The sequence below is a fragment of the Acipenser ruthenus genome, chromosome 2 (genome assembly GCF_902713425.1).
Source record: "Acipenser ruthenus chromosome 2, fAciRut3.2 maternal haplotype, whole genome shotgun sequence".
Lineage (NCBI taxonomy): Eukaryota > Metazoa > Chordata > Actinopteri > Acipenseriformes > Acipenseridae > Acipenser > Acipenser ruthenus.
In genome coordinates this window covers 111,713,107-111,735,348 of record NC_081190.1, presented here as the reverse complement: position 1 = coordinate 111,735,348, position 22,242 = coordinate 111,713,107, and the positions used below count along the sequence as shown (strand labels likewise).

The 22,242-nt window shown below is 39.1% G+C and overlaps 1 protein-coding gene across 3 annotated transcripts in view; it reads left to right on the top strand.

Annotated features, from left to right (window-relative positions):
* Positions 1–22,242, top strand: part of LOC117409262 (kelch-like protein 5) — a 125,282-nt gene that overhangs the window by 49,817 nt on the left and 53,223 nt on the right. For all 3 annotated transcript variants that reach the window (XM_059006467.1, XM_034015019.3, XM_059006468.1), the window contains exon 2: positions 9,612–9,674. The gene's annotated coding sequence lies outside the window, so the exon portion shown is untranslated. The remainder of the gene's footprint in view (positions 1–9,611; positions 9,675–22,242) is intronic.

Here is a 22,242-nt window from a genome sequence, read left to right as displayed (position 1 = left end):
ATTTAACATTTTTTTTTGTGTTCAAAGTTATGTAAGAATTAACAGAATTGTATTTATTTTTTATTAAAATACTGAAACTAGGTATATTTACTACAAAGCCTTCACTGCACACCAGCGCTCTGAAGTATGATATTAACGCATGTGGTGTGCAATGGATTTTGACGCACGACTTGTTTGGATGACGGATGCTAAATGACCAGTGTGCAATGGCCTTAACTATTATTTGTTATATTGAAAAACCTGAACCTAATTTGAATTCATGTGAACTCATTTAGTCTCCTACAAACACACCGATCATTGTGTTGTTGTTTTGACGCGTATTAATAACGTTTGTTAATACATTTTTCTACGTGGGGGTGGGCGAAATTTGCTATGACATCGCCACTGGTGTGAAAGGTATTGTCCGAGTGAAAATACAATTTTTTCGCCGGACAAATCGCATCGCGTCCGGTGTGTGGAGACCTTTAGCCTGTGTGGAGTGTGATGAACTGGATCACGTGTGTGGAGTGAGTGATGAATTGGATCATGGAGCAACTACAGTACACTGTTTTATTACCACAGTAATGCAGGCCGTGTCTACTACTGCAGTGGTGGAGCAGCTGCACAATACAAGAACCTAAAAAACCTGTGCCACCACAAGGGAGATTTTGGTATTGAAGCCGAGTGGAACGTCTTTGCTCCCAGTCATGGAAAAAGCCCCTGCGACGGCATTGGTGGAACAGTAAAATGACTTGCAGCAAGAGCCAGTTTACAAGCTACTGCTTTAAACCAAATATTGACTCCCTATCAACTGTACACATGGGCTGAGAAAAACATCAAGGCAGTGAAATTCTTTTACATTTCCACTGAAGCTGTTAAACAACACTCAACACAACTTGAGCAGCTCCTGATGGTTGTACCATCACAGGTACCCATAGCCATCACAGGTTTGTACCTCTGAGTAAACAGGAATTGGAAATATTTAGTCTTTCAAAAGATGTCTCAAAAGGCTCCAAAAAGGCTGAAAATGCAATTCCGCCAGGCAAAAAAGCTTTTTTTGGGGGATCATTCTTTATATCTCAGGAATAGAGAAAGATCACAAAATAATTTTTTGCACACCTGTGGAACTACCTCACTACTGGGGAAAAAAAAAATTGATGAGCTTTGGACCTCAATTTAGCCATGAAATGTATAACTTGGAGAGATTCTGATGTGGCTAAAACTCTAATAATATTGAACATTTTGTAGCCCTATGTGGCAATGTGCCCCGCCCCTGTGTGCATATTATGTGTTGTATGTTGCGTGCGTGTGTTAATGTTGGTGTATAGATTGGTACAAGGGATATAAACGGGTCTGTGTTTCACGTGTGATTTAAAAAGTGTAGATTTGTATTTAGGCACGAGGAGGGCACAAATCACTTCACGTGCTGGTTAAATGTAATATGTGAGCACGGGGTTGCACAGAATTAATTCACGTGCTGGGATTCAAGTGAATAATTAATTAGTAATTGAATCCCAGCACAACAGTATATATAGATGCACATTTCATTCAGTCTAGGTTGGGTGTTCGGTGAGTAGTGAATGGGAGAGAGAGAAGGAGAAATAAAGTTAAAGTTAGTAAATATCAATTGCTATTACGTGCTGGTAGGACCAGCACGATACTTGTTTATTTAAAACTCACCGTGTTTGTTTGTGTGTCTGTCTGTTTACTGTATAGTCCGTTTTGTTTGTCTCTTTATTTTGGCGTGAAGTGCCGTGTCCTGTGTGTTTTTATTCCAACCTTTTATTTTCTGTTCTGTTTATTAAATGCTGAGCGAAAGCATTCGCTCAGCTCCACCAAACCACACCTCTCTGTCTGTTTATTTCCTGCTTCTGGTCTGACGCCACCCACTCCGGCCGTCTTTGTGACACCCTATCATAAATATTTTAAAAGTTATTACTTTTAACCTTTTTAACTCAATGTATGCAATTTTTCACAACGTCTGGGAGGCAACAGCAGAGTGGAAACCCCCAAATTATGATATGCCATATCTCGGAAACTATTTGGAGTTGAGAGCAAAAACTTTATAATCAATAAATAGAGCATGGGTTCCCTTTCAAATGGGAAATATTTACAAATGGGTGATGTCTCTTTAAGAGCATCCAAACCTGACAACTATACTAACGCTGGTAGTCAGAGCCTGTGACGCTGCTGAGGGCCCGCCACCGAGCCCATAAGAAGCCAAGTCACAGGACAAAATATGCTGTTTTTTTTCTTAAAGAAATTCCTGAGTCCGTACTCTCAACTTCAGATAAGTGAAATATACTTTCTCTTTATCTTTTTCGATTTAATATTTTGATATATTCTACATCTTTGATATATTGTTGACTAAGTCGCTGAAAAAATATTAAAAGCAATATTTATATTAGTGTTTGTTTTGTGTCCCAGCGGCCTGCTGATTCGAGGAAGCTGGCGGCTCAATTAGTTGCCCCTTCCCAGGGACCTAACACTTTAGTCGGCTCTAGTGTATCTTGTGTTTTTCACTCTTTGAGCTTGTATATTTAGCAGTACTGTTATATATTCTCTTTTTTGTTTAGAATATATTATTATTACTGCTACTGTGTTTGACCAAATTATAATATTATATTTGGTGTGTATTTTTGTGTTGTGTTTTTTTCTTTTTTTACAACTCCACGCGCTTTAGCACACTTGCTGCTACTGCGCAGTAGTGGTTTGATGCCACAGTAGTGTTATAATTGCTTCTCTACTGTGAAGGCTTCAATAAGCAGACTACCGTCAACCTCGTTCTGTCTTGGTGGTTTGGTCTAGTCAGTGGCTTGTTGAGTGCTACTAGTGATTCAATCTCCTGAGTTCAGGTGTAGATCATCACTTGGTTCTGCCTCAGGCTTGCACTTAGCATTCCAGTAGCCTCTGAGATATTGCCACTAGTGTTCCGAACACCACTTGGTTCGGTCCTGTACTTACACTGTGACGTTCCACCTCGGCACTGAGCTCAATCCTTGGCACAGAGTGCGATATATCAGCACCGATCGGCACAGAGCGCTCCTCAGCCATGCCGTTCCTTCAGTGCACTATTTGCAAGGCTCCTTCTTGCAAATAGTCTCCTTCTTGCTCGGTCATCCAGTTTGGAGGGACAACCTGATCTAGGCAGCGTCTTGGTCGTGCCATACACCTTCCACTTCTTAATAATCTTGACTGTGCTCCAAGGAATATTCAAGGCCTTTGATATTTTTGTATACCCATCCCCTGATCTGTGCCTTTCAACAACTTTGTCCCGGAGTTCTTTTGAAAGCGCCTTGGTGCTCATGGTTGAGTCTTTGCTTTGAAATGCACTACCCAGCAGAGAGAACCTACAGGAACTACAGAATTTATCCTGAAATCATGTGAATCACTACAATTTAACACAGGTGGAGGCAATTGGTTACACCTGAGCTAATTTAGAATTGCTATTACAAGGGGGTGGACACTTATCCAACCAAGCTATTTCAGTTTTTATTTAATTCATTTTCTACACATTTCTAGAATATTCTTTTCTCTTGGAAGTTGTGGGGTAGGATGTGTAGATAAATGGAAAAAAAACTATTTTAATGCATTTTAATTCCAGGCTATAAGGTGAAAAATTTGGTGAAAAGTGCAGCAATATAAAGTAAGAATAAAGGTTTAAAAAACAGTTATTTACAGTGTTAGATAGAAAATAAGTGTTATAATAGTAACTGTAGTAACTTGCTGTATTTTATCAAGTAAAACAGAATTGCTACCAGCACAAATACAAAATGTCTCTAAAACGCACTTCGTCTGCGTAGTACATACTCTCATAACGGCATCTGTCAAACATATACAAAAATAAAGAGAAAAAAAACAGGCTATGCTCCTGCTGCCTTCAAACCAAAACTAAAAGCTTATTAATAAAAAGCTAAATATGGCTGGTCATTTTCACTGCATTTTCTCAGGTACAGCTAACCAAAAATATTCTATTTATTTCTATTCTATTAAATTGAATATCTTTGAGCTAACCTTGGAAGTATTTGCTCTACACCAGAGGTCAAATGGCATTCAAACATTGAAACTCGAGTCGCTATTGAAACAATCTTTAAAAATGTATCAATGTTCTGTAAATGTGTTGGCTGCAAGTTTTGTAAATCTTTTAAAATTATGTTGACACAATATTGAAAAGGAACGTGCCATTTCCATATTTTGCTGCCTTTTAAATCAATAAATATGCGAGAATTTTTTAACGGCAAACCTTAAATTGTAAAACCCAAGTTTTTGTATTTGTTTCCATTTCTAATACTACATAGACATAATTATGAAGTTTTAAAACCACAGTTCCCTTCAGATTATTAGTAAATTGTAACCTCATATATGCCACTGACTCGCTAGGTCAATGTACAGATGAGTTTAAGTATAACTAACATGAACTATCATGAAGTCGGTATTTATTTGACCCCGTTTCCATAGTAACCAAATGCACGACGCTGAAGCTGAAAACAACTTTTTCGTTTTTGCTTGTGAAATCAGCTCTCGGCTCGCCAACGCCCGCCATTGCTACAATACACATTCCTAACACACACTCATTTTTTCACAGTTCCCAAAATATTTTTAAGACAGGAAATCGGCTATAGATTGAACACTCCAACCCCTGTCTTCAATACGCCTGTGTACAGTAGTATTTACTGTGTACAGTAGTATTTACTTTGTACAGTAGTATTTGACATGATTGTAATTAAATGCTTTTTAAATTTGGAAGCCTTCATGCTTTCCTTTGCAAGCTTTTCTATGCCTAACACACACTTTGGAGCCGGATCGTTTTCAGTCCCAGACGCAATGAAGCCAAACTCTATGTAACTGTGGTCATATTTCCTTGATACAGGTTTGCTTTTCTTTTTTCAGGTGGAGGCATTGTACTTGTACTAGTACTCCCTCATCTTAAAAACATTTCAATTTTAACAAATTGTTTGCGTAAATACACACTACCAGCCTAACTACCGCGCACTGGTGAGGTGACGTTCAGTAGAAGCATGTGATAGCTTTCTGGTCCAGACCAATTTACATGCGGGGGGGGGGGGGGGGGGGGGCTACATTGTTGTAATTTATTTATAATGTATTTGTCTAGTAGTGATCTTATCTTTTTTGTCTTTTTTGTTTTCTCAGATAAATATTTAGGGTAATTTATTTTCAGATTAATTTCAAACTAAAAGTATATTTGTTTTATTTTGTTTGGTTCCGCGACCCACTCTGATACCTCTTGCGACCCACCAGTGGGTCGTGACCCACAGTTCGGCAACCACTGACTTAGAGGACGCTCTCTCCATTAATGCCTCTGAAGGGGTAGGAGATCGAGCCTCATATCTGGAGGAAGGGGAACCTGATAGAGGCCTCCAGTGGTGGAAAGTGGTTCAGCCCCAGTTTGTCCGCATCAAGAACTTTATAAAACGCGTCCGCTACACGTGGGATGGCTGCAGATGTCACTGGGTGGTCCCAGGAGGACTGCAGCTCAAAACAGGAAGACTGGATGAGCTGGTGGAGCCACATGAGGAGCGGAAGCTTCATATGTTTTTCCCAGTTTAAGCTTTAGCCTATTATGTTGACAGGACGCAGAGTTGGCGGAGAGCAGAACAATTTTTTGTCTGCTATGGGGCTAAGTCGCAAGGAGAGGCAGTTTCAAAAAAGCGGCTGTGGTTGACTGATACAGTCAGTACTGCTTACGACATAGTCAACCTGCCTCCTCCAGAGAAGATCACTGCCCATTCTACCAGGAGCCAGGCTACTTCATGGACCTTGTTCCAGGGTGCATCTGTCAGAGACATTTGCAATGCAGCGGTGTGGGCCTCCCCCCACACCTTCGCCAGGTTGTACAATGTTTAAGAGGCTGTGTGGTCCAGTGGTTAAAGAAACAGGCTTGTAACCAGGAGGTCCCCGGTTCAAATCCCACCTCAGCCACTGACTCATTGTGTGACCATGAGCAAGTCACTTAACCTCCTTTTGCTCCGTCTTTCGGGTGAGATGTAGTTGTAAGTGACTCTGCAGCTGATGCATAGTTCACACATCCTAGTCTCTGTAAGTCGCCTTGGATAAAGGCGTCTGCTAAATAAACAAATAATAATAAACACCGTGGACCCGCAACACCTTGTTTTCGGCATGAGAGTGTTGACGGCAGCCTCCCAGTCCGCCCTTACAGCACAGTCATGAGGCGAGTTACTGTACTTCCATACTGCATATGATGCTGGGGTAATTATTTTACCTTGTGTCTTGTGGAGTCCTGCGACTGGCCTCCGTGATAGCGATGGTATTCTGACCCATTTGTAGTGGTTAACATTTCCGATTTGAAAGTGAACGTTTGGTTATTATCATAACCTTGGTTCCCTGAAATAGAAATATTAACCATTACATTCAAGGTCGCTGCAGCTTAGTCATAATTACATATATTTAAAAAAAAAAATGGAGTCTGTTGTCTCCGCTTCTTATGGGCTCGGGGGCGGGTTTCACAGGCTCTGATGAGCAGTGTTGGTATAGTTGTCAGGTCCCAATTGATCTTAAAGAGACATCACCCATTTGTAATGGTTAATATTTCTATTTCAGGGAACGTTTTCTCACTGGGTATTGTGTTTAAACCAGGTCTCTGTTAGTCACAATAGTGTTGTACAGTATATTTTAGTTACCATATGTGTATACTAAGTTCTGAGCGATGTTTTGAGTGCATGTTTTTCCAATAAGTTTTTATTTTTTATTTTTGTCAGGCACATTCTGTCACCTGACAGCATAGAAAGCAAGGCCACTTTATTTTGAAAGTACAGTTTCTCTTGCTATATTATTTAAGTACAAAGTAGATAGTAGAAGTAGACATGGTGGCCACCATTACTGTATGCTTCTGCTTCTTGTCTAGTAATGGTCCTTTTGCATGATGTTGTTGCATGAGATTGGAAACCAGAGGCAGTGTTTGATAACTTGGTCCTGATTAGCACTTCCTTACAGTACAGCTTCCTTGGTTACTGAATTTTCTTATTTTTTTTTCCCCTCCACCTCATCCCCCATCACAGGTGAACAGTGACCCCTTGCCTTGTCCTGCCCTGCTTGATAAAGATTCAGAAGCTGGCTTGATCTTTTGGTAGAACAATGATCTCAGTCTGACAGGGACGTCTGAGATTTAGACTTGCAGCTTTCTCAGGGCTCAGCAGCAGGGATTATGAACTGGTGCGCTAAGCTGTTGTGCTGATTTGTTTTTTCTTCGTCAGACATGTAATTGGATTTAACTAATTAAATTTCATTGGTTTGTAAAGGGAGTTTTTTTTTTTTTCTCAGCTTGATTTTCATGCTAATTAAGGTTACTGTGTATAGTATATCATGAAAACTGATTATTTAATTGTATGGCACAATACGTATTCGTTCTGTGCATTTGTGTTGTTGTCTGTGTAATGTGTTGATTACATGCTCATAAACATCATTTTAGTGGTTCATCAGTACCCGTGTAGGACGTTGACCTTTTGTACTACAAGGAAAGCAGATTCCCATTGCTGCAGGCTGGTGGGTTGCAAGGGTAAATCATTTAAAACTGGGCTCATGATTAGTATTTTCAGGTTGTAGTAAGCATATGCTGCTTTTGCTTAATTAAATGAAAAATGTGCTGCAAATATTTCAATAGATTTTATTTAAGTACTCGTACATACTCCTGATAGTGATGATAGAGTATTTTTATTTCTTTGGCTATGTACTTGGGGTTTTGAATGTTTAATTATGCTGGGTTTTCTTTGGCTTTAAAGGCAGTCATGTTTTTATTTTTTTCTGCTTAGATTTTCAATTTCTTCGGGTACAGTATTGTCATGGTTTAACAGTTTTGGCTGTTACAGTACCAGTCTTGGGGAGGATTATTTATTGTCAAGTTACTGTAGCTTCAACAGGCTGCAGTTCTAAAATTCCTGCTTGCAATTCAATTTAATTTAATAGCACTTCTTAATGCCAGTTGTTTTTAATGCCCTGCTCTGCTAATAATGGGAATATACCTCTCATTTTAATTCTGCAGACCAGCCAGTTTCAAATAATCCATTTTCTTTTTCTATTAAAAGTCCATAAGATAAAGAGGAATGTTTAGGCATGTGTGACAAGCTGATATATTTTTTTAATTAATTTTCAATGTACTGTAGTTGAAAATGTAATGGTAGTTGTATGCTGCAGTACTGTAAAAATGCTTCAAATGACTGAAAGTTTGTACAAATCAGTAAATGTTTCTTGTTTCTGTTCTCAGATGTGAGTTCAATCCACATATAACTGATAGACGATTTACACCTATATCTGTGTTAATAGCCAAATTGTATCAAGCAATAAAAGTGAACATACAATATTTTCAGCCCCTACAGTACTATCAAATTCACTGAGAGTGTTATCACATAATTTGAAGGCCACTTGTATACAGTCTCTTTTTACTTTTTAAGGGAATACAGTACAGATATTTTAGAACAGGGAAATGCTGACCCTGTGCTTTTTTGTCTATTTTGGAATCTTTTTTTGTGTTATAATCCCTCTGGTAGCCCTAGCACACTTTTTAAGCACAACATTATTTATGACACACTGTAATGTGTGAAACTTAAACCCAGAATTCAAGATGATAGATCTTCCTTAATGGTTTTTGCTTCCCTGCGGTGCATTTGGACATAATGAGGTCCCTAAAAGATCTCTGCCTTACAAAAATGCCTTTGCCTTACTGTTAAGCAACCTCCATTAAATAAACACAAGCACTGTTGCAGTCTTTTTTATCCATTGTGCTGTGCCATCATTATTCTAATGAGCTTCTGTAGGTTGCATTTGCATTGTACAGTATGTGGAAGCACCTATCGTTTTTGTAGGCTGTAGCTCTCTGACTGCCAGCCCTTCGGTATGGATTGCACAGGATACTGATACGGATGAATGAAAAATCTATAAAGCAATGCTTTAGAACGTATGAGCAAAGGACGTTTATATTGATAGTCAATTGAGCTGATGTGTAAACGACTTTACAGTATATACTGAGCAGGAAGTTGGCTGAAGCCAGAGATAAACATACAGACTTTGATGTGCCACACGGTATTGTATTGCAGCTACAATACAGTGCTTAATTAAAAAAAAAAAAATTGTTGCATTAACAATTCACTTTCATTAATGTATGGGAATGACCTTTTCATTGCCCTACAGGGAAAAACTAACAGTAGTGCTACAGGGCTGTTGTAGGAGCTTGGGGACCAGTTACTGTAATTCAGGCTCCACTGAACTGATGCAGTGCATTGCTAAATGACAACAGAGCCCTATACATAAACGTTGCTTCTCGGATCCTAGACATTGTAAAAGCATGACAGAAGGAATTTGGGCAATGCAGAATCCAATTAAAATAATTATATTATTGTAATCCAGTATATGTTGTACCATCTACCACCAAATACAGCAGGCTGCAGTATAAATGCAAGGATAGTGATGACAGGGCTATGTCAACATCTTTGCCTTGTTCCATCTACTAAAAAATATTTTTTACTTTACTCTTTTAAAAAATAATTTCTACTTTACTGTATATCCTGAGTTAAACAGCAGTTGGCAGCATGGAAACGTGGTTTATATGTCATATTTTTTAACATGCAACATTTTGAATTGTTTATTCTTTTATTTTACAGCTTTGCAAATCCCTATCAAGACAGATGATATACATGGATATGTCCTCCAGGAAAACGATACAGGTACAGTGCATATATATACAATATACTCTTCCCCGTTATCCATAGTGCTGGTGTTAACCGTTTCTGTTTAGATGGATCTATAGGGCACTGTCTACTGTTTATTGAACTGCTTCAACAACAAATGTAAAATGCTTCTCCAGTCTTCCTCCCCAACTACAAACATTTAGGTTTTTACGGGAATTCTTTAAATTCTGTCAACCCCCTTGCAGTCTGATTGGTGACACAATAGAAAATAAGAATTTGAATTGCCATAAGACACAGGTTAGGATAGCAACTCCTGGACAATTTTTTACATTTGGACAGTGTAAGATCGATTTTTGCCACGTTAGCCTAGGATAGGTCCAGAAAGAGAGAAGGGGAAATCACCCACCATCAGTTGTTCTCCACGGAGTGGACCATTTCCTAGACTACTCAACTCTGATTGCATTGGTTTCACCTGAGCAGCTGGTTCTTACTCCAAAAGAGTGTGCTAAATATTGTAGGTGATTATAATGTTTTATCCAGTCCATGTATGAAAGATACATATAGGAAATGTGAGCTACTGTATTTGAGTCCTCAGTGTTGAATACCAAGTGAAATGGATATTTGATTCAGCTGGTACAATGCAGTCTCTTGTTTATTAAAATGCAAATCTATGTTTTACCACTGATATATTGCCCTGGCTGAAAAAACACATTAGAATGACACATTATAGTAATGAAGGCTCAGGCTTAAGAAAACATGAAAAGCTGACATCATTTTTTATGTATTTCTGTTAAATTAGCATTTGTGGTTTCAATAGCTAGTAGCTTCCTTTTATAGAATAAACCATAAAGCCCTGTAATAAAGGAGAAATATTATTTTGTGCACATAATGTTGTAAAAAATGTCTGATACTGTACACCTTCCTACCATTTAGACAATCACAATATCTAAAGCTAGTTAAAGCACCATTTAAATCATGATACTGGTGTTATAGTATGGAAAATAGTTAATATGTTATCTCAGTAAAATTCCATATTCATAGTACAAGAATATTCAGCTCCATTTTCTTTTTGTCCTATACCACTAGTGTGCCCTCCTGTAAAAGTAATCATCTGATACTGCACACTATATTGCTCCATTTAAAACCACTGTAACTGATTTGTCTTGCCAATAATCCAGACACAACCTGATAAATTTGAGGTTTTATGGTTGTTCATTTAGCTCTATCAACTACCGACTTCCCCGTTTTAATTATCAGCTTCAGATCGAACCACTGCTGTTGTCTTAATCATTAAAAATGGCAGTATAAACATTTACAGACAACAATTAATCAAGGCTTCAAATACATTTTCTTACAATACCACACAAGCATAGCAATGTTCTTGCAAGTCCCCTGTTGTTTTGATGTTGATCTTTTAGTTTTTCTGACATTCTTTTCACTTCATTTTTCTGCTAATGAGAGGTAAACTTTGTTTACAACAAATTTAAGAGACAAGCACGTTGATGGCAAGCTCCCAAATTATATTTAATGAAGATTTTGCTTTGTTAAAATCCAATAAAAAGAAGATGATTGGAGTGATCCAATTCATGTCCTCATTACCTGAGGTCTAATCTGTGCCCCATTGCTCTTGCAGTCTAGACTTGCTCTTTGAGTTGTATTGAGTTCTATTGATTTGATAATCCCGTAGTGGATAGAGATAAAGCAAGGATTAAAGGAATGAACAATTTCAAATTAAAGTGCTGTAAAAAATGCTTGCAGATTTAAAAGATGCCAGCTGTTATTGTGTGCTACATCATACAATTAGATGTGTGTGTGTGTATTCAAAAATCCTTTCTGAAATTGATTTGGTTTTACACGCATAGCATTTTGTATCTTGGGCAAAGAAAACAAATGTGTTTGGTGTTCTTTTAGTTGGGTTTTGTTTTTTTTTTTCAAGCGATGGAAAGTAGTATCTAGTGGAAATTAAATTGAAGTAGCAGAACAAAAACTTAGAAGACAGGCGCGTGGTACAGAGCTGGGTTTCTTAAGAATCATGGTACGACAGGGTGCTGTGATATGTTGAAATATCAGCATGATGCGATAGGCAGAGTGCCTCTAACTCCACACACCGTTATGATATTTCAGCATATCACAGCACCCTGGAGTACCATAATTCGATTATAAAACGCCATTTATCATCGTTACTTACCAACATGCTAATTAGGCACTTACACTTGATAATCATTTTCATTTGTGTGTCTTCGGTCCCGCCTGTTGTGTGTTTTTTTGGGGTTTTTTTCTCATCGAATTTATAAAATGGGTTCAGAAATGAATGCGTCTTGATTTTGGCTACTGCGTGTTATAAAATGGGTATTTTAAATATTCTATCCTGATTGGTCAAACAGGTCTGTGATCAAGTGGCTTGCAGTGGTGACATCATGGACCAGAAACAGAAACCAAAACAGATAAGGGCGGTGGTGAAACTGAGCGCTACGGCGCACAGCTATTTTATTAGAGAAACAAAAGGTTTAAACAAAACAAACACCAAAACACTAAACAAACAATAACGAAACAAGTATATTTAAATATAGCAATTGTTTTTCACTCGACAAAGCACGTCTCGCCTCTGACGCTCTCCCCCTGAGCGCGGACAGCTGGAGGCTTTTATATTCTGGCCGAGGGGTTAACTAGCTGTTAATTATCTTATTACCCCTCGGCCACAGTCTGCACGAGTTTAGTATGGATGCGTGACTGTCAGCTAGTTAAATAATCAGTAGCTGATCAGTCACGCATACTCACAAGGTTTTATAATTTTATAAAACGCAAAATAACAACAACAAATAATTGGCTTTCGCCGTCATATAAACATATAACATATAACAATATAAATAAATAATAAACATAGGGGCGGGACACTCCGCCACAAGGTCACATAGGGTTTTGATATTACAGCATATCACCATGGGTCGGCACTTCTTTTCAAAAAGGGGCAAATCACTGGTGGATATCTAGGAGACTGTGTGGTCCAGTGGTTAAAGAAAAGGGCTTGTAACCAGGAGGTACCCGGTTCAAATCCCACCTCAGCCACTGACTCATTGTGTGACCCTGAGCAAGTCACTTGACCTCCTTGTGCTCCGTCTTTCGGGTGAGACGTAGTTGGAAGTGACTCTGCAGCTGATGCATAGTTCACACACCCTAGTCTCTGTAAGTCGCCTTGGATAAAGGCGTCTGCTAAATAAACTAATAATAATAATACACCACTAGAATTTTGAAAATCGCAATTGCAAATTTATTCCGTAGAAAACTTAACTTATGTTACTCTAGGTATTTGTCAGAATTACAGTGACACAAAACTTTATTCAGACATGTTGCTTCAATTTCTATCTATATTTAAGGTGGTTTAGCACACAGAATATTCCCTTTTTTATCAATGCTAATACCTGAAACACCTGAAACATTCCTAATAAATAAACAGATTATAGACACCACTGGTCCTAGTTTATTGCCATTGTTATTACCCAAGTTTCTGGTATGCAATCTAAACTGTCAAATGACATTTTAAGTTAAAATATTTATAATCAAACTGAGGCTATCTCTTGGTTCGGTTGGCTTTGTGTGAATTCAGATGTTGTTCTGGGTGGTTCACAAATCCCTGAAGTCGACCTGCATCAGTGGGTGAAATAAACAAGTTTATTTTTCTAAATCAAAATTCCCAAAGGGATCAATGTACTGAATGGTTCTTAAGGTTTCTTTTTCAGTTCAGTAGTCTGAAATTAACTCCTGAGCAAAATATTGTACTGTTAGATCATTCAATTATCTTGGCCTTTACACATGCAGGGGGAAATAAGAACCAATTACTTGCTTAGCTGGACAAATTATATTTCAGCTTGTCACGGACAAGTTCATTTTCAGGTTTTCAGGTTAATTGTGGTATGAATGCCGGAAAATGGACAAGTGAAAAATGTTAGACGATATGCGAAATGTTAGGACCCCAACCCGAAATATGTCCCTAGATAATCTAGATCGGGCTGACCCCATCAGGTTGGGGTCAATTAAAATGTTTAGAACCCTGAAATCATGAAATGAATTAACTTAACCTGAATCCAATCGGAAGAAGATCATTCGAAAATGACAAGCAGTCAGTCTTCTAATTAAAGCGACAGTTCCACATTTAGCAGCTCAGTACACAGCACAACAGAACAAAATGACACAAAGTGGCAACCTAAATATTCTACATGTGATTCATTCTAACAAATAATAACATTAATAAAATAATCTGAGTAGTGCAACTGGTTCAGAATGCTGCTGCTGCTGCTGCTGCAAGAATACTGACAAGTAGAAAACAAACTTAACGTATTACATTGCCTTGGAAACTTTGCATTGGATACTGTGGCAGGCTGGCTCGGTGGTGTGACGTCACAGACCCGGAAGAAGACATGGACAGCTCTGGGGTATGAATGCACTGCTTTCGCGTTTTAATTATAAATAAAAAGATTTAACAAAACAGAAACACTTTATAAAACAAAAAGGCACGTTGGCCAAAACAAATAAACAAATAGACAAACAAACAAGTATCCTGCTGCTGTTGAACCAGCACGCATAGCAATTGTTTCTTTAGTTTTCTTCTTTTACCTCCTCTCTCTACTCCCGTTCTCCAATCCTCCTGAACACTTCAACCTTGCTCAGCCACAGCTGTGGGTTTTTATACATGTGACCGTCTCCAAATTAGCAATAAATTAATTAATCTGGAGACAGTCACATTCTACATGAGTTTAGCATGGATGGGGAATTTTAACCCCATCCATGCAGCAACATAATAAGTCAGCGGCAGGAAGCAAACCACAGTGCGCAGAATATCAGCACTCCTGTCATAGACGTGAGGAGGACTTGCATGGATACAACTAGTGATGAACCTTATGATCCTTGCGAACCCGGTGGGACGGACCAGTGTAAGAGAGAAAAGAACCTCAACGGGCACAAGCCTGGAGTTAAATGGCCAAGAGCTTGTGAGAAACCTGTGTGGGACACAGTAAACACGGATCTGTGATTTGTGTTGGAAAGGTTAAGTGGAACAGTTGAAAAGAAGCTGGATAAATTTGGGGACATCATCTACGCACATGGAAGCGAGAGGTTTGGAGTTGAAAAAAGGAAGGAAAAAGTACAAACTATTCCTGGAAAGTCTAGATGGCAGCAGGAGAACGCTTAGTTAGAGAAAGGAGGCAGCTGAGGAAGCAATGGAGAAGAGCAGAACAAAGTCAAAAGGAGGGACTCAATCTGTTACAAAGGGTCATAAAAGATAAGCTTGCAACATTGTGCAGAGCTGAGTGCCTACGGAAATGCTACAAAAAAAAGGAGCGTGCGAGAACTAACTTTTATAAAGATCCATTCAAATTTGTAAAGAAGGTATTCACCAGTGAGAAAAAATGGCACACTGAAATCATCTAAGTTTGAGTTGGAGAGATATTTGGAGGAAACACATACAGATTCAAAAAGGTAGGAGCCTATGTCCATTCCTTCAGACATCCCACCTATCAATCCAACAGAATACCAAATGGAGGACTGTGCACCTAAGTGGAAAGAAGTAGAGCAAGCTGTGAAAAAGCAAGGGCTTCATCATCTCTAGGGCCTAATGGAGTTCCGTACAGAGTGTGCAAGAGTGCTTCTGGAGTTCTACGAATCCTGTGGAAATTGATGAAAGTGACATGGGGAAAAACAGGTTGTACCAAGAGCATGGCGCCAGGCAGGTGGAGTCTTTATACCAAAAGAAAAAGATTTCTGCAAGCATCAGTCAGTTTCGCCCTATTTCCCTATTAAACGTAGAAGGCAAGATTTTCTTCAGCATTATTGTTCAGAGATTGTCAACTTGCCTATTAAAGAACTGTTTCATTAACACTTCAGTACAAAAAGCGGGGAAACTGAAACTCTGGTGCTTTCAGTTTGGTCTACTGCCAAGGCTGCTGTGGCCACTGACTGTAAATGAGATTTCTTTGACAACAGTTGAAGCTGGAAGCTTTAATCAGTTCATACGTTAGGAAATGGTTGGGAGTTCCACGCTGCCTCAGCAGGGTGGGACTTTATGGTAAAGGAATACTGCAGCTACCAGTCTCTGCTCTAACCAAGGAGTTTAAGGGCGCCAAGGTCTGACTGGAAATTACATTATTAGAGTCACGCAACAAATGCGTAAGGGAGGCAGCATCTGTGTTGAAAACTGGAAGAAAGTGGGCGGCAAAGAAAGCCGTGGAACATGCAAAGGCTGCCCTTCGAATCGGTGATATTATGGGGCATGTTCAGCATGGAAGAGAAGGTCTTGGTCTCAGTTCAGCTCCTTCTACCTGGCACTAGGCAACCCCAGCTCAACAGAGGAAGCTGGTAGTCAACGAGGTGCAAAAGCAGGAGGAGAGGATGAGGTGTATAAAGGCCGTTTCCCAGGCCAAGCAGGGAGAATGGATGAAATGGGAGAGTGTGGAACAACACAAGATCGGCTGGCAAGACCTATGGACAGTGGAACAGAGCAGGATCAGTTTCCTCATCAGATCAACCCTCTGGGTGGGTGAGGATCCCTCATGTCCTTTGTGTTCATTACCTGCAACATTACGACACATTTTGACAGGATATAAGGTGGGTCTTAGCCAAGGACGGTTTACTTGGCGCCATCACCAGGTGCTGTGATGTTTGGCCTTCGCATTGGAAGACAAGCGTAAAATGACCAATACGATGGCACCAGTTCCATCAAAACATTGATTGACAACTGGAAGCTGCTAGAGACTGGAAAGATGTTGGTCTGCGGTTTATTTTTCCACCTGAGATTGCCACCACTAACCTTCGACCAGACATTGTCTTGTGGTCTGGATCAGCACGCCTTGTTCATCTGGTAGAGTTAACAGTGCTATGGGAGGATGCTGTGGATGAGGCGTATGAGAGGAAGAAACTTTTGTATGCTCAACTTGCTGCTGAAGCGGAACAGATGGAGAGTCCGGGTTTACCCAGTGGAGGTGGGTTGTCGAGCATTTGTGGCACACTCTACAACCCGGTTTCTCAGAGATGTCGGGTTCAGTGGTCAAGAGTTGTGTCGCACAGTGAAGAACTTATCTGAAGCAGCAGAAAGGAGCAGCAACTGGCTGTGGTTGAGACAGGAAGATTCTGGTTGGGGGATCAGAAGCGCAAAGGAAAGAAACTGTGATGTACGGGTAAGTAAGTTGAGTTGAGTGGGGGACGGAGGGGAGTGATGCGCTGGGGAGGCAAAATACGCTGATCCCTGGAGCCAGCATTACACTTCAGCCATCAACACCAGGCAGAAGGATATTATTATTATTAATAATAATAATAATAATAATAATAATAATAATAATAATATTAATAATATTAATATTAACTTAGCAGACGCCCTTATCCAGGGTGACTTACAGTTGGGTTTTTACTGGCGCAATCTATGTAAAGTACCTTGCTCAAGGGTACAACAGCAGTGTCCCCCACCTGGGATTGAACCCACGACCCTCTGGTCAAGAGTCCAGAGCCCTACCACTACTCCACACTGCTGGCCTAATGGGATGTACTGGGAAATTTTATAAATCATAGCAACCCTTTCTTTCCCAGAAGGAAAGAAAAGCTGATGTACGGGTAAGTAAGCTGGGTTGAGTTGAGTGGGGGACGGAGGGGAGTGATGTGCTGGGGAGGCAAAATAAGCGGATCCCTGGAGCCAGCATTACTCTTCAGCCATCAACACCAGGCAGAAGGATATCTACATCAGAGGGAAGGAAACGCAAATGGATGGAGATGCAGGTGGATAACATTAGTTTACTGTAAAGCTACGTCTTAGTTGGTGCTTATCTTGGCGAGAGCCAAGTTCAAATCAGCATGAAGTTTTAACATCTACTCTCATGTAATGGAAATCATTTATGCATTTATTATTATATGAAAATGAAAACAATATATATGAAGAGAAATAAAAACTAATAAAATTATCAAAAGATTTCACACAACTTTAAACACTCAATTTTAAATCTTAGGTAAAACTACTAAAATAAATATAAATATAAATATATATATATAATTATATAGAATACTGGTGTACAATTTATACCCATAGATCCTGTTTAATTGATTATTAATGTTACTGTTTGTTAGAATTAAACCAATGTAGAATATTTAGGTTGCTACTCTGCGTTATTTTATTCTGTTGTGCTGTGTACTGCTCCGCTAATGTGGTACTGTCGCTTTAATTAGAAGACTGACGCACACTGTGACGTTGCTGCTCGATGCATGTGTTTTCGAATGCTATTCCGATTGGGTTCGGGTTAAGTGAATGCTGTGCATCGCGATGGGGTGATTCGCAAGACAACCCCACCCTGAACACCCTATGGAAGATTTTGGGGTTCTAAAAATGTTAATTAACCCCAACATAAACACCACCAAATTCTCATTCTTTAAAGATAAAAAACAGTACTTAAACATACAGTAAAAGATACCAAGCCAGAAATAAACCACTCCGACATTGCATGTAGTTGCTTGTAAGAATATTGACTTTTGTACAGTAGGTTGCCTGTGTTGAGTATTTAAAGAGAATATTTTGCAAATCTAAACAGTGCACATTGGTACGGATCAAATTTCACTTTTGTATGTGAGATGCCCCAAACAGTAGAAGCGTTTCATTTATAGTACCAGTACAGAGTTAGGCCTTCTAAAAATGATTTTTGTTTTTAAGGTTTAAATGTTTTGGAAATGCAACAATATACTCTGATGTATGCTGATTTAACATAATTTCTGTTTCTCGTCGTTTCATCAATTAGAAGTCGTTTCATATCTACACTTTCTCATACCAAGAGTTTCTAGGCATTTTCCTTGCTTTGGCTGGTGGAGGTGTGGATATTTATGGTCAAGACTGATTTAACCACTGTTTTTGTACTTTGTGTTCCATTGGCTGGAAATGCAACTAAGGGTTGCCAAGGATACTGTAGCTGAAACACTTTTATTAGAACACCCACAATCACATGAATGTGATAAGATGAATCTCAAAGCGATTTGTTGTTCCCAGTTTCTCATCACAGAACAGTAGAGTAGAAGGAAAAGCACCGTAATTCAGTCACAAGGTGTCGTGTCTGCTTCACACAGTGTAATAATAATTGAGCTTATTTAAATGCAAAACAAGCCCCAGGACTCTCAAATTACATTGTGATGTTTTCATCAGAAATTGACTAGACATAGTAATGTCTTATAAAGACCAGCTGAGGTTTTATTGTGCCTCTGGGCTTGACAAGGAGAGAGAAAGGTTGTTCTAGGTTTGTTCATTTTATACAAAATTTTTGTACAGTGAACAGGTAGAGGGTGAACGATGAAGCACTGCAGGAAAATATTAAAGAAAATGTATTTAAGGTATTGATTTACTGTCCCGGTTCAGATTTGTAACCTGTATTAAAAATATATATCCCTTAACCTTGGTTCCAGTTTATCAGCTTTCAGCCTCTGAAAGTCATACAATACAAGCATTCTGTTTCTACAGGGCTTTTCACAACAAGCTGTGGCAAACAAAAAGAACATTGAGTTAGATTTCAATTTTGATGAAGCATCTAGTAACAGATATCCTTGGGAGTTCAACAGCACCTTTAGACTCTTGCATCCATTTCCTACAAGCAGTAGTTTATAACTGAGACCAAATCTATAACATACAGCAACAAAGGTATGCATGATTTCCTTTGGTGTTTCAAACAGCAGAGTTTCCGATCAGAGTTTTGGGAACTTACCCGAGGCATCTAAAGCAATACGTAAGTCTTGTGCTGTTTCTGGTAGATGCATCAAGGGGCATGCTCCCCTTTTTAAAGCATTTTGATAAATTAGCACCAAAGGTAACTGGACCATATTCCCAAAGCATTTCTCACCATGCTCCTGAGTGACGCATCCGGTATAGGCACTCTGCCTGGAGTGCAGAGTGCACCCTATAGCTTGGAGATCGACGGTTCGAACCCAAGCTATGCATCTGCCAACCGTGGAATGGTTTTGCAGGATGCTCATGCTCATCTTTATCTCTCCTGAGTTAGTTCGGGGGTTGCAGCAGTGAGCCAGGTTGAAATAATAATTGGACATTCCAAAATTGGGAAAAAAATTGGAAAATGAATACAAATAAATAATTGTTTAAAAAAATGGCGCAAACCTAGCCAAGGTACCTTTGTCAAGATCCCTCTGAGGCGGAATACTTTTGCTCAAGCTGGTAAAAGCACTGACAGGGATGCCTTTGTTTGCTGCAGTTGGCACAATACAATAAACAATAAGCGCATTTGCAATGTTTAGAAGTGTGCATGGACCACACGGCTATCGCTGACAAAACCTCACAGGATGCTAGTGATGGTAAAACAAAAGTGGGGATTATATTAAAACTCTCAGATAAACACATATATATATATATATATATATATATATATATATATATATATATATATATATATATATATATATAAAATATATATACATACAGACGTGCTCAAATTTGTTGGTACCCCTCCACAAAAAACGAAGAATGCACAATTTTCTCTGAAATAACTTGAAACTGACAAAAGTAGCCTAATTGGCATCCACCATTGTTTATTCCATATTTAATAGAAATCAGACTTTGCTTTTGATTTTTTATTCAACATAATATTGTAAATAATAAAACAAATGAAAATGGCATGGACAAAAATGATGGGACCGCTAACCTAATATTTTGTTGCACAACCTTTAGAGGCAATCACTGCAATCAAACGTTTTCTGTAGCTCTCAATGAGACTTCTGCACCTGTTAACAGGTAGTTTGGCCCACTCTTCCTGAGCAAACTGCTCCAGCTGTCTCAGGTTTGATGGGTGCCTTCTCCAGACTGCAAGTTTCAGCTCTTTCCATAGATGTTCGATAGGATTCAGATCAGGACTTCAGAATAGTCCAATGTTTTGTTCTTATCCATTCTTGGGTGCTTTTAGCTGTGTGTTTTGGGTCATTATCCTGTTGGAGGACCCATGACCTGCAACTGAGACAGAGCTTTCTGACACTGGGCAGTACGTTTCGCTCCAGAATGCCTTGATAGTCTTGAGATTTCATTGTGCCCTGCACAGATTCAAGGCACCCTGTGCCAGGCGCAGCAAAGCAGCCCCAAAACATAACCAAGCCTCCTCCATGTTTCACTGCAGGTATGGTGTTCTTTTCTTTGAAAGCTTCATTTTTTCGTCTGTGAACATAGAGCTGATGTGACTTGCCAAAAAGCTCCAGTTTTGACTCATCTGTCCAAAGGACATTCTCCCAGAAGGATTGTGGCTTGTCAATATGCATTTTAGCAAATTCCAGTCTGGCTTTTTTATGTTTTTCTTTCAAAAGTGGAGTCCTCCTGGGTCTTCTTCCATGGAGCCCACTTTCGCTCAAAAAGCGACGGATGGTGTGATCAGAAACTGACGTACCTTCACCTTGGAGTTCAGCTTGTATCTCTTTGGCAGTTATCCTTGGTTCTTTTTCTACCATTCGCACTATCCTTCTGTTCAATCTGGGGTCGATTTTCCTCTTGCGGCCGCGCCCAGGGAGGTTGGCTACAGTTCCATGGACCTTAAACTTCTTAATAATATTTGCAACTGTTGTCACAGGAACATCAAGCTGCTTGGAGATGGTCTTGTAGCCTTTACCTTTACCATGCTTGTCTATTATTTTCTTTCTGATCTCCTCAGACAACTCTCTCCTTTGCTTTCTCTGGTCCATGTTCAGTGTGGTGCACACAATGATACCAAACAGCACAGTGACTACTTTTCTCCATTTAAATAGGCTGAATGACTGATTACAAGATTGGAGACATGTGTGATACTAATTAAAGAAACTAATTGGTTTGAAATATCACTATAATCCAATTTATTTATTATCTTTTCTAAGGGGTACCAACAAAGGTGTCCAGGCCATTTTAGAATATCTTTGTAGAATAAGCAATAATTCATCTCTTTTCACAGCTTCTTTGCTTTATTCTATGACATACCAAAGGCATGCAAGTATACATGATAAAATAGCTTTTAATTTCATCACTTTTCAGGAGGAATGAAGCATTATTTCAATGAGCTGTAAGGGTACCAACAAATTTGAGCATGTCTGTATATATATATATATATATAGTGGATATTTTGCATTGTGTTATTTATTTATTTTTCTTGCTCTTTTCAACACATCTCATTAAATTCTTCTGTTACTGGTCTGAAGTCTGCACCTTCTTGTTTCCAAGTTCCCATCGTTGTTCGGTTCAATGTCCAGGTCTTTTATTTTTAATGTGTTATTCTCCATTTGTACGCCGTTTTGTTTTTAAATGAAGTTGCCGACCAGGGAGACCTAAGAACATGTATATTATAGGAATGTATTTATGGCACATACCTACTTATAGACGGAGATTACAAGGATTCATTTATTTATTTTAAATATAGTGTTCTGTTTCCACGGCAACATAGAATATGGATATGTAATCTGTGGCTTCCCAGATGGCCAAACTGAATTATTCAGTGCGCTAAAACTAATGGAGGCCAAACTAAATTTGCCAATGGATTTAATTGCATGTTATGAAAAAACATGATTTTAATTCTTAGCAGCACTTAGTGTATGTCTGCCAATTTCTGTGTTGTTTTTCCATGTAGCAGTAATT